Here is a 12278-nt window from a genome sequence, read left to right on the forward strand (position 1 = left end):
AAAGTTTGCCTCTGAAATGACTTGAACAGATTCCTTTCCTTGTCAATCATGATGTTTGAAATGAGTTTTCCTAGAGCGTTGAAGGCTGCATTGTCAGTTATAGAATGACTTGCTGCCTGCAATTCCGGTTCAGCATTATTTTGGCGTTCTGGACATACCCGTTCTGCAGTCTGGGGGATTAGCTCAAATGGTAGAGCGCTCGCTTAGCATGCGAGAGGTAGCGGGATCGATGCCCGCATCCTCCACTGCTTGAATTTGGGACATTGTCCTCAGAAAAGAATTGAGCAGTTGCCTTCCCTTCTCATTCACAATGTTTGAAAAACACATTTTGCTGTCGCATTGAAAGTTGATGAATCAAAATCAATTGCCTTTCCTTCTCTTTCATAATGTTTGAAATGCACCATCCTGTAGGATTGAAGATTGCATTGTCAGTTACAGGACATCTTATCGCCTGCCGTTTGGGTTTTCTGTGCTGTAGGCGTTCTGGACGTACCGGCTAGCCCTACCTGGGGCATTATCTCAAATAGTAGCGCGCTCCCTTAGCGTGGGAGAAGTAGCGGGATCGGTGCCCGCGTCCTCCACTATTTAGATTTGCGACATTGGCCTCTGAAATTAATTGATCATTTGCTTTGCCTTCTACTTCATGATGTTTGAAAGGCATTTTGCTGTAGCATTGAAAGTGGTGTTGGCTATAAACAGCAATTCTGCGAGCTGCATTCCTATAGACTTTACTGGGCCTTCTCTGGCCTGGTTTATTTCAGAACGAGGAACTTGCTCAAATGGTCAGGTGCTCGCTTGGCAGGCGGGAGGGAGGGGGAGTGATGCCCGCAAAGTTTGCCTCTGAAATGACTTGAACAGATTCCTTTCCTTGTCAATCATGATGTTTGAAATGAGTTTTCCTAGAGCGTTGAAGGCTGCATTGTCAGTTATAGAATGACTTGCTGCCTGCAATTCCGGTTCAGCATTATTTTGGCGTTCTGGACATACCTGTTCCGCAGTCTGGGGGATTAGCTCAAATGGTAGAGCGCTCGCTTAGCATGCGAGAGGTAGCGGGATCGATGCCCGCATCCTCCACTGCTTGAATTTGGGACATTGTCCTCAGAAAAGAATTGAGCAGTTGCCTTCCCTTCTCATTCACAATGTTCGAAAAACACATTTTGCTGTCGCATTGAAAGTTGATGAATCAAAATCAATTGCCTTTCCTTCTCTTTCATAATGTTTGAAATGCACCATCCTGTAGGATTGAAGATTGCATTGTCAGTTACAGGACATCTTATCGCCTGCCGTTTGGGTTTTCTGTGCTGTAGGCGTTCTGGACGTACCGGCTAGCCCTACCTGGGGCATTATCTCAAATAGTAGCGCGCTCCCTTAGCGTGGGAGAAGTAGCGGGATCGGTGCCCGCGTCCTCCACTATTTAGATTTGCGACATTGGCCTCTGAAATTAATTGATCATTTGCTTTGCCTTCTACTTCATGATGTTTGAAAGGCATTTTGCTGTAGCATTGAAAGTGGTGTTGGCTATAAACAGCAATTCTGCGAGCTGCATTCCTATAGACTTTACTGGGCCTTCTCTGGCCTGGTTTATTTCAGAACGAGGAACTTGCTCAAATGGTCAGGTGCTCGCTTGGCAGGTGGGAGGGAGGGGGAGTGATGCCCGCAAAGTTTGCCTCTGAAATGACTTGAACAGATTCCTTTCCTTGTCAATCATGATGTTTGAAATGAGTTTTCCTAGAGCGTTGAAGGCTGCATTGTCAGTTATAGAATGACTTGCTGCCTGCAATTCCGGTTCAGCATTATTTTGGCGTTCTGGACATACCTGTTCCGCAGTCTGGGGGATTAGCTCAAATGGTAGAGCGCTCGCTTAGCATGCGAGAGGTAGCGGGATCGATGCCCGCATCCTCCACTGCTTGAATTTGGGACATTGTCCTCAGAAAAGAATTGAGCAGTTGCCTTCCCTTCTCATTCACAATGTTTGAAAAACACATTTTGCTGTCGCATTGAAAGTTGGGCCTTCTCTGGCCTGGTTTATTTCAGAACGAGGAACTTGCTCAAATGGTCAGGTGCTCGCTTGGCAGGTGGGAGGGAGGGGGAGTGATGCCCGCAAAGTTTGCCTCTGAAATGACTTGAACAGATTCCTTTCCTTGTCAATCATGATGTTTGAAATGAGTTTTCCTAGAGCGTTGAAGGCTGCATTGTCAGTTATAGAATGACTTGCTGCCTGCAATTCCGGTTCAGCATTATTTTGGCGTTCTGGACATACCTGTTCCGCAGTCTGGGGGATTAGCTCAAATGGTAGAGCGCTCGCTTAGCATGCGAGAGGTAGCGGGATCGATGCCCGCATCCTCCACTGCTTGAATTTGGGACATTGTCCTCAGAAAAGAATTGAGCAGTTGCCTTCCCTTCTCATTCACAATGTTTGAAAAACACATTTTGCTGTCGCATTGAAAGTTGGGCCTTCTCTGGCCTGGTTTATTTCAGAACGAGGAACTTGCTCAAATGGTCAGGTGCTCGCTTGGCAGGTGGGAGGGAGGGGGAGTGATGCCCGCAAAGTTTGCCTCTGAAATGACTTGAACAGATTCCTTTCCTTGTCAATCATGATGTTTGAAATGAGTTTTCCTAGAGCGTTGAAGGCTGCATTGTCAGTTATAGAATGACTTGCTGCCTGCAATTCCGGTTCAGCATTATTTTGGCGTTCTGGACATACCTGTTCCGCAGTCTGGGGGATTAGCTCAAATGGTAGAGCGCTCGCTTAGCATGCGAGAGGTAGCGGGATCGATGCCCGCATCCTCCACTGCTTGAATTTGGGACATTGTCCTCAGAAAAGAATTGAGCAGTTGCCTTCCCTTCTCTTTCACAATGTTCGAAAAACACATTTTGCTGTCGCATTGAAAGTTGATGAATCAAAATCAATTGCCTTTCCTTCTCTTTCATAATGTTTGAAATGCACCATCCTGTAGGATTGAAGATTGCATTGTCAGTTACAGGACATCTTATCGCCTGCCGTTTGGGTTTTCTGCGCTGTAGGCGTTCTGGACGTACCGGCTAGCCCGACCTGGGGCATTATCTCAAATAGTAGCGCGCTCCCTTAGCGTGGGAGAAGTAGCGGGATCGGTGCCCGCGTCCTCCACTATTTAGATTTGCGACATTGGCCTCTGAAATTAATTGATCATTTGCTTTGCCTTCTACTTCATGATATTTGAAAGGCATTTTGCTGTAGCATTGAAAGTGGTGTTGGCTATAAACAGCAATTCTGCGAGCTGCATTCCTATAGACTTTACTGGGCCTTCTCTGGCCTGGTTTATTTCAGAACGAGGAACTTGCTCAAATGGTCAGGTGCTCGCTTGGCAGGTGGGAGGGAGGGGGAGTGATGCCCGCAAAGTTTGCCTCTGAAATGACTTGAACAGATTCCTTTCCTTGTCAATCATGATGTTTGAAATGAGTTTTCCTAGAGCGTTGAAGGCTGCATTGTCAGTTATAGAATGACTTGCTGCCTGCAATTCCGGTTCAGCATTATTTTGGCGTTCTGGACATACCTGTTCTGCAGTCTGGGGGATTAGCTCAAATGGTAGAGCGCTCGCTTAGCATGCGAGAGGTAGCTGCATCGATGCCCGCATCCTCCACTGCTTGAATTTGGGACATTGTCCTCAGAAAAGAATTGAGCAGTTGCCTTCCCTTCTCATTCACAATGTTCGAAAAACACATTTTGCTGTCGCATTGAAAGTTGATGAATCAAAATCAATTGCCTTTCCTTCTCTTTCATAATGTTTGAAATGCACCATCCTGTAGGATTGAAGATTGCATTGTCAGTTACAGGACATCTTATCGCCTGCCGTTTGGGTTTTCTGTGCTGTAGGCGTTCTGGACGTACCGGCTAGCCCTACCTGGGGCATTATCTCAAATAGTAGCGCGCTCCCTTAGCGTGGGAGAAGTAGCGGGATCGGTGCCCGCGTCCTCCACTATTTAGATTTGCGACATTGGCCTCTGAAATTAATTGATCATTTGCTTTGCCTTCTACTTCATGATGTTTGAAAGGCATTTTGCTGTAGCATTGAAAGTGGTGTTGGCTATAAACAGCAATTCTGCGAGCTGCATTCCTATAGACTTTACTGGGCCTTCTCTGGCCTGGTTTATTTCAGAACGAGGAACTTGCTCAAATGGTCAGGTGCTCGCTTGGCAGGTGGGAGGGAGGGGGAGTGATGCCCGCAAAGTTTGCCTCTGAAATGACTTGAACAGATTCCTTTCCTTGTCAATCATGATGTTTGAAATGAGTTTTCCTAGAGCGTTGAAGGCTGCATTGTCAGTTATAGAATGACTTGCTGCCTGCAATTCCGGTTCAGCATTATTTTGGCGTTCTGGACATACCTGTTCCGCAGTCTGGGGGATTAGCTCAAATGGTAGAGCGCTCGCTTAGCATGCGAGAGGTAGCGGGATCGATGCCCGCATCCTCCACTGCTTGAATTTGGGACATTGTCCTCAGAAAAGAATTGAGCAGTTGCCTTCCCTTCTCTTTCACAATGTTCGAAAAACACATTTTGCTGTCGCATTGAAAGTTGATGAATCAAAATCAATTGCCTTTCCTTCTCTTTCATAATGTTTGAAATGCACCATCCTGTAGGATTGAAGATTGCATTGTCAGTTACAGGACATCTTATCGCCTGCCGTTTGGGTTTTCTGCGCTGTAGGCGTTCTGGACGTACCGGCTAGCCCGACCTGGGGCATTATCTCAAATAGTAGCGCGCTCCCTTAGCGTGGGAGAAGTAGCGGGATCGGTGCCCGCGTCCTCCACTATTTAGATTTGCGACATTGGCCTCTGAAATTAATTGATCATTTGCTTTGCCTTCTACTTCATGATGTTTGAAAGGCATTTTGCTGTAGCATTGAAAGTGGTGTTGGCTATAAACAGCAATTCTGCGAGCTGCATTCCTATAGACTTTACTGGGCCTTCTCTGGCCTGGTTTATTTCAGAACGAGGAACTTGCTCAAATGGTCAGGTGCTCGCTTGGCAGGTGGGAGGGAGGGGGAGTGATGCCCGCAAAGTTTGCCTCTGAAATGACTTGAACAGATTCCTTTCCTTGTCAATCATGATGTTTGAAATGAGTTTTCCTAGAGCGTTGAAGGCTGCATTGTCAGTTATAGAATGACTTGCTGCCTGCAATTCCGGTTCAGCATTATTTTGGCGTTCTGGACATACCCGTTCTGCAGTCTGGGGGATTAGCTCAAATGGTAGAGCGCTCGCTTAGCATGCGAGAGGTAGCGGGATCGATGCCCGCATCCTCCACTGCTTGAATTTGGGACATTGTCCTCAGAAAAGAATTGAGCAGTTGCCTTCCCTTCTCATTCACAATGTTTGAAAAACACATTTTGCTGTCGCATTGAAAGTTGATGAATCAAAATCAATTGCCTTTCCTTCTCTTTCATAATGTTTGAAATGCACCATCCTGTAGGATTGAAGATTGCATTGTCAGTTACAGGACATCTTATCGCCTGCCGTTTGGGTTTTCTGTGCTGTAGGCGTTCTGGACGTACCGGCTAGCCCTACCTGGGGCATTATCTCAAATAGTAGCGCGCTCCCTTAGCGTGGGAGAAGTAGCGGGATCGGTGCCCGCGTCCTCCACTGCTTGAATTTGGGACATTGTCCTCAGAAAAGAATTGAGCAGTTGCCTTCCCTTCTCATTCACAATGTTTGAAAAACACATTTTGCTGTCGCATTGAAAGTTGGGCCTTCTCTGGCCTGGTTTATTTCAGAACGAGGAACTTGCTCAAATGGTCAGGTGCTCGCTTGGCAGGTGGGAGGGAGGGGGAGTGATGCCCGCAAAGTTTGCCTCTGAAATGACTTGAACAGATTCCTTTCCTTGTCAATCATGATGTTTGAAATGAGTTTTCCTAGAGCGTTGAAGGCTGCATTGTCAGTTATAGAATGACTTGCTGCCTGCAATTCCGGTTCAGCATTATTTTGGCGTTCTGGACATACCTGTTCGGCAGTCTGGGGGATTAGCTCAAATGGTAGAGCGCTCGCTTAGCATGCGAGAGGTAGCGGGATCGATGCCCGCATCCTCCACTGCTTGAATTTGGGACATTGTCCTCAGAAAAGAATTGAGCAGTTGCCTTCCCTTCTCTTTCACAATGTTCGAAAAACACATTTTGCTGTCGCATTGAAAGTTGATGAATCAAAATCAATTGCCTTTCCTTCTCTTTCATAATGTTTGAAATGCACCATCCTGTAGGATTGAAGATTGCATTGTCAGTTACAGGACATCTTATCGCCTGCCGTTTGGGTTTTCTGTGCTGTAGGCGTTCTGGACGTACCGGCTAGCCCTACCTGGGGCATTATCTCAAATAGTAGCGCGCTCCCTTAGCGTGGGAGAAGTAGCGGGATCGGTGCCCGCGTCCTCCACTATTTAGATTTGCGACATTGGCCTCTGAAATTAATTGATCATTTGCTTTGCCTTCTACTTCATGATGTTTGAAAGGCATTTTGCTGTAGCATTGAAAGTGGTGTTGGCTATAAACAGCAATTCTGCGAGCTGCATTCCTATAGACTTTACTGGGCCTTCTCTGGCCTGGTTTATTTCAGAACGAGGAACTTGCTCAAATGGTCAGGTGCTCGCTTGGCAGGCGGGAGGGAGGGGGAGTGATGCCCGCAAAGTTTGCCTCTGAAATGACTTGAACAGATTCCTTTCCTTGTCAATCATGATGTTTGAAATGAGTTTTCCTAGAGCGTTGAAGGCTGCATTGTCAGTTATAGAATGACTTGCTGCCTGCAATTCCGGTTCAGCATTATTTTGGCGTTCTGGACATACCTGTTCTGCAGTCTGGGGGATTAGCTCAAATGGTAGAGCGCTCGCTTAGCATGTGAGAGGTAGCGGGATCGATGCCCGCATCCTCCACTGCTTGAATTTGGGACATTGTCCTCAGAAAAGAATTGAGCAGTTGCCTTCCCTTCTCATTCACAATGTTCGAAAAACACATTTTGCTGTCGCATTGAAAGTTGATGAATCAAAATCAATTGCCTTTCCTTCTCTTTCATAATGTTTGAAATGCACCATCCTGTAGGATTGAAGATTGCATTGTCAGTTACAGGACATCTTATCGCCTGCCGTTTGGGTTTTCTGCGCTGTAGGCGTTCTGGACGTACCGGCTAGCCCGACCTGGGGCATTATCTCAAATAGTAGCGCGCTCCCTTAGCGTGGGAGAAGTAGCGGGATCGGTGCCCGCGTCCTCCACTATTTAGATTTGCGACATTGGCCTCTGAAATTAATTGATCATTTGCTTTGCCTTCTACTTCATGATGTTTGAAAGGCATTTTGCTGTAGCATTGAAAGTGGTGTTGGCTATAAACAGCAATTCTGCGAGCTGCATTCCTATAGACTTTACTGGGCCTTCTCTGGCCTGGTTTATTTCAGAACGAGGAACTTGCTCAAATGGTCAGGTGCTCGCTTGGCAGGTGGGAGGGAGGGGGAGTGATGCCCGCAAAGTTTGCCTCTGAAATGACTTGAACAGATTCCTTTCCTTGTCAATCATGATGTTTGAAATGAGTTTTCCTAGAGCGTTGAAGGCTGCATTGTCAGTTATAGAATGACTTGCTGCCTGCAATTCCGGTTCAGCATTATTTTGGCGTTCTGGACATACCCGTTCTGCAGTCTGGGGGATTAGCTCAAATGGTAGAGCGCTCGCTTAGCATGCGAGAGGTAGCGGGATCGATGCCCGCATCCTCCACTGCTTGAATTTGGGACATTGTCCTCAGAAAAGAATTGAGCAGTTGCCTTCCCTTCTCATTCACAATGTTCGAAAAACACATTTTGCTGTCGCATTGAAAGTTGATGAATCAAAATCAATTGCCTTTCCTTCTCTTTCATAATGTTTGAAATGCACCATCCTGTAGGATTGAAGATTGCATTGTCAGTTACAGGACATCTTATCGCCTGCCGTTTGGGTTTTCTGTGCTGTAGGCGTTCTGGACGTACCGGCTAGCCCTACCTGGGGCATTATCTCAAATAGTAGCGCGCTCCCTTAGCGTGGGAGAAGTAGCGGGATCGGTGCCCGCGTCCTCCACTATTTAGATTTGCGACATTGGCCTCTGAAATTAATTGATCATTTGCTTTGCCTTCTACTTCATGATGTTTGAAAGGCATTTTGCTGTAGCATTGAAAGTGGTGTTGGCTATAAACAGCAATTCTGCGAGCTGCATTCCTATAGACTTTACTGGGCCTTCTCTGGCCTGGTTTATTTCAGAACGAGGAACTTGCTCAAATGGTCAGGTGCTCGCTTGGCAGGCGGGAGGGAGGGGGAGTGATGCCCGCAAAGTTTGCCTCTGAAATGACTTGAACAGATTCCTTTCCTTGTCAATCATGATGTTTGAAATGAGTTTTCCTAGAGCGTTGAAGGCTGCATTGTCAGTTATAGAATGACTTGCTGCCTGCAATTCCGGTTCAGCATTATTTTGGCGTTCTGGACATACCTGTTCCGCAGTCTGGGGGATTAGCTCAAATGGTAGAGCGCTCGCTTAGCATGCGAGAGGTAGCGGGATCGATGCCCGCATCCTCCACTGCTTGAATTTGGGACATTGTCCTCAGAAAAGAATTGAGCAGTTGCCTTCCCTTCTCATTCACAATGTTTGAAAAACACATTTTGCTGTCGCATTGAAAGTTGGGCCTTCTCTGGCCTGGTTTATTTCAGAACGAGGAACTTGCTCAAATGGTCAGGTGCTCGCTTGGCAGGTGGGAGGGAGGGGGAGTGATGCCCGCAAAGTTTGCCTCTGAAATGACTTGAACAGATTCCTTTCCTTGTCAATCATGATGTTTGAAATGAGTTTTCCTAGAGCGTTGAAGGCTGCATTGTCAGTTATAGAATGACTTGCTGCCTGCAATTCCGGTTCAGCATTATTTTGGCGTTCTGGACATACCTGTTCGGCAGTCTGGGGGATTAGCTCAAATGGTAGAGCGCTCGCTTAGCATGCGAGAGGTAGCGGGATCGATGCCCGCATCCTCCACTGCTTGAATTTGGGACATTGTCCTCAGAAAAGAATTGAGCAGTTGCCTTCCCTTCTCTTTCACAATGTTCGAAAAACACATTTTGCTGTCGCATTGAAAGTTGATGAATCAAAATCAATTGCCTTTCCTTCTCTTTCATAATGTTTGAAATGCACCATCCTGTAGGATTGAAGATTGCATTGTCAGTTACAGGACATCTTATCGCCTGCCGTTTGGGTTTTCTGTGCTGTAGGCGTTCTGGACGTACCGGCTAGCCCTACCTGGGGCATTATCTCAAATAGTAGCGCGCTCCCTTAGCGTGGGAGAAGTAGCGGGATCGGTGCCCGCGTCCTCCACTATTTAGATTTGCGACATTGGCCTCTGAAATTAATTGATCATTTGCTTTGCCTTCTACTTCATGATGTTTGAAAGGCATTTTGCTGTAGCATTGAAAGTGGTGTTGGCTATAAACAGCAATTCTGCGAGCAGCATTCCTATAGACTTTACTGGGCCTTCTCTGGCCTGGTTTATTTCAGAACGAGGAACTTGCTCAAATGGTCAGGTGCTCGCTTGGCAGGCGGGAGGGAGGGGGAGTGATGCCCGCAAAGTTTGCCTCTGAAATGACTTGAACAGATTCCTTTCCTTGTCAATCATGATGTTTGAAATGAGTTTTCCTAGAGCGTTGAAGGCTGCATTGTCAGTTATAGAATGACTTGCTGCCTGCAATTCCGGTTCAGCATTATTTTGGCGTTCTGGACATACCTGTTCTGCAGTCTGGGGGATTAGCTCAAATGGTAGAGCGCTCGCTTAGCATGTGAGAGGTAGCGGGATCGATGCCCGCATCCTCCACTGCTTGAATTTGGGACATTGTCCTCAGAAAAGAATTGAGCAGTTGCCTTCCCTTCTCATTCACAATGTTCGAAAAACACATTTTGCTGTCGCATTGAAAGTTGATGAATCAAAATCAATTGCCTTTCCTTCTCTTTCATAATGTTTGAAATGCACCATCCTGTAGGATTGAAGATTGCATTGTCAGTTACAGGACATCTTATCGCCTGCCGTTTGGGTTTTCTGCGCTGTAGGCGTTCTGGACGTACCGGCTAGCCCGACCTGGGGCATTATCTCAAATAGTAGCGCGCTCCCTTAGCGTGGGAGAAGTAGCGGGATCGGTGCCCGCGTCCTCCACTATTTAGATTTGCGACATTGGCCTCTGAAATTAATTGATCATTTGCTTTGCCTTCTACTTCATGATGTTTGAAAGGCATTTTGCTGTAGCATTGAAAGTGGTGTTGGCTATAAACAGCAATTCTGCGAGCTGCATTCCTATAGACTTTACTGGGCCTTCTCTGGCCTGGTTTATTTCAGAACGAGGAACTTGCTCAAATGGTCAGGTGCTCGCTTGGCAGGTGGGAGGGAGGGGGAGTGATGCCCGCAAAGTTTGCCTCTGAAATGACTTGAACAGATTCCTTTCCTTGTCAATCATGATGTTTGAAATGAGTTTTCCTAGAGCGTTGAAGGCTGCATTGTCAGTTATAGAATGACTTGCTGCCTGCAATTCCGGTTCAGCATTATTTTGGCGTTCTGGACATACCCGTTCTGCAGTCTGGGGGATTAGCTCAAATGGTAGAGCGCTCGCTTAGCATGCGAGAGGTAGCGGGATCGATGCCCGCATCCTCCACTGCTTGAATTTGGGACATTGTCCTCAGAAAAGAATTGAGCAGTTGCCTTCCCTTCTCATTCACAATGTTCGAAAAACACATTTTGCTGTCGCATTGAAAGTTGATGAATCAAAATCAATTGCCTTTCCTTCTCTTTCATAATGTTTGAAATGCACCATCCTGTAGGATTGAAGATTGCATTGTCAGTTACAGGACATCTTATCGCCTGCCGTTTGGGTTTTCTGTGCTGTAGGCGTTCTGGACGTACCGGCTAGCCCTACCTGGGGCATTATCTCAAATAGTAGCGCGCTCCCTTAGCGTGGGAGAAGTAGCGGGATCGGTGCCCGCGTCCTCCACTATTTAGATTTGCGACATTGGCCTCTGAAATTAATTGATCATTTGCTTTGCCTTCTACTTCATGATGTTTGAAAGGCATTTTGCTGTAGCATTGAAAGTGGTGTTGGCTATAAACAGCAATTCTGCGAGCTGCATTCCTATAGACTTTACTGGGCCTTCTCTGGCCTGGTTTATTTCAGAACGAGGAACTTGCTCAAATGGTCAGGTGCTCGCTTGGCAGGCGGGAGGGAGGGGGAGTGATGCCCGCAAAGTTTGCCTCTGAAATGACTTGAACAGATTCCTTTCCTTGTCAATCATGATGTTTGAAATGAGTTTTCCTAGAGCGTTGAAGGCTGCATTGTCAGTTATAGAATGACTTGCTGCCTGCAATTCCGGTTCAGCATTATTTTGGCGTTCTGGACATACCTGTTCCGCAGTCTGGGGGATTAGCTCAAATGGTAGAGCGCTCGCTTAGCATGCGAGAGGTAGCGGGATCGATGCCCGCATCCTCCACTGCTTGAATTTGGGACATTGTCCTCAGAAAAGAATTGAGCAGTTGCCTTCCCTTCTCATTCACAATGTTTGAAAAACACATTTTGCTGTCGCATTGAAAGTTGGGCCTTCTCTGGCCTGGTTTATTTCAGAACGAGGAACTTGCTCAAATGGTCAGGTGCTCGCTTGGCAGGTGGGAGGGAGGGGGAGTGATGCCCGCAAAGTTTGCCTCTGAAATGACTTGAACAGATTCCTTTCCTTGTCAATCATGATGTTTGAAATGAGTTTTCCTAGAGCGTTGAAGGCTGCATTGTCAGTTATAGAATGACTTGCTGCCTGCAATTCCGGTTCAGCATTATTTTGGCGTTCTGGATATACCTGTTCTGCAGTCTGGGGGATTAGCTCAAATGGTAGAGCGCTCACTTAGCATGCGAGAGGTAGCGGCATCGATGCCCGCATCCTCCACTGCTTGAATTTGGGACATTGTCCTCAGAAAAGAATTGAGCAGTTGCCTTCCCTTCTCATTCACAATGTTTGAAAAACACATTTTGCTGTCGCATTGAAAGTTGATGAATCAAAATCAATTGCCTTTCCTTCTCTTTCATAATGTTTGAAATGCACCATCCTGTAGGATTGAAGATTGCATTGTCAGTTACAGGACATCTTATCGCCTGCCGTTTGGGTTTTCTGTGCTGTAGGCGTTCTGGACGTACCGGCTAGCCCTACCTGGGGCATTATCTCAAATAGTAGCTCGCTCCCTTAGCGTGGGAGAAGTAGCGGGATCGGTGCCCGCGTCCTCCACTATTTAGATTTGCGACATTGG

The 12278-nt window shown here is 46.7% G+C and overlaps 13 non-coding genes across 13 annotated transcripts; all 13 read left to right on the forward strand.

The window, feature by feature from the left end:
- Positions 1 to 172: 172 nt before the first annotated feature.
- On the forward strand, positions 173 to 245 carry trnaa-agc. The gene has a single exon. It is a non-coding gene; the product is annotated as a tRNA-Ala (tRNA).
- Positions 246 to 1001: 756 nt separating this feature from the next.
- Positions 1002 to 1074, forward strand: trnaa-agc. The gene has a single exon. It is a non-coding gene; the product is annotated as a tRNA-Ala (tRNA).
- Positions 1075 to 1830: 756 nt separating this feature from the next.
- Positions 1831 to 1903, forward strand: trnaa-agc. The gene has a single exon. It is a non-coding gene; the product is annotated as a tRNA-Ala (tRNA).
- Positions 1904 to 2274: 371 nt separating this feature from the next.
- Positions 2275 to 2347, forward strand: trnaa-agc. The gene has a single exon. It is a non-coding gene; the product is annotated as a tRNA-Ala (tRNA).
- A 371-nt stretch (positions 2348 to 2718) lies between these two features.
- Positions 2719 to 2791, forward strand: trnaa-agc. The gene has a single exon. It is a non-coding gene; the product is annotated as a tRNA-Ala (tRNA).
- A 1585-nt stretch (positions 2792 to 4376) lies between these two features.
- Positions 4377 to 4449, forward strand: trnaa-agc. The gene has a single exon. It is a non-coding gene; the product is annotated as a tRNA-Ala (tRNA).
- A 756-nt stretch (positions 4450 to 5205) lies between these two features.
- trnaa-agc lies at positions 5206 to 5278 on the forward strand. The gene has a single exon. It is a non-coding gene; the product is annotated as a tRNA-Ala (tRNA).
- A 707-nt stretch (positions 5279 to 5985) lies between these two features.
- On the forward strand, positions 5986 to 6058 carry trnaa-agc. The gene has a single exon. It is a non-coding gene; the product is annotated as a tRNA-Ala (tRNA).
- Positions 6059 to 7643: 1585 nt separating this feature from the next.
- Positions 7644 to 7716, forward strand: trnaa-agc. The gene has a single exon. It is a non-coding gene; the product is annotated as a tRNA-Ala (tRNA).
- A 756-nt stretch (positions 7717 to 8472) lies between these two features.
- trnaa-agc lies at positions 8473 to 8545 on the forward strand. The gene has a single exon. It is a non-coding gene; the product is annotated as a tRNA-Ala (tRNA).
- A 371-nt stretch (positions 8546 to 8916) lies between these two features.
- On the forward strand, positions 8917 to 8989 carry trnaa-agc. Its single transcript has one exon. It is a non-coding gene; the product is annotated as a tRNA-Ala (tRNA).
- Positions 8990 to 10574: 1585 nt separating this feature from the next.
- On the forward strand, positions 10575 to 10647 carry trnaa-agc. The gene has a single exon. It is a non-coding gene; the product is annotated as a tRNA-Ala (tRNA).
- Positions 10648 to 11403: 756 nt separating this feature from the next.
- On the forward strand, positions 11404 to 11476 carry trnaa-agc. Its single transcript has one exon. It is a non-coding gene; the product is annotated as a tRNA-Ala (tRNA).
- Positions 11477 to 12278: the final 802 nt, after the last annotated feature.

The sequence above is a fragment of the Esox lucius genome, chromosome 4, assembly GCF_011004845.1.
Source record: "Esox lucius isolate fEsoLuc1 chromosome 4, fEsoLuc1.pri, whole genome shotgun sequence".
Taxonomy (NCBI): domain Eukaryota; kingdom Metazoa; phylum Chordata; class Actinopteri; order Esociformes; family Esocidae; genus Esox; species Esox lucius.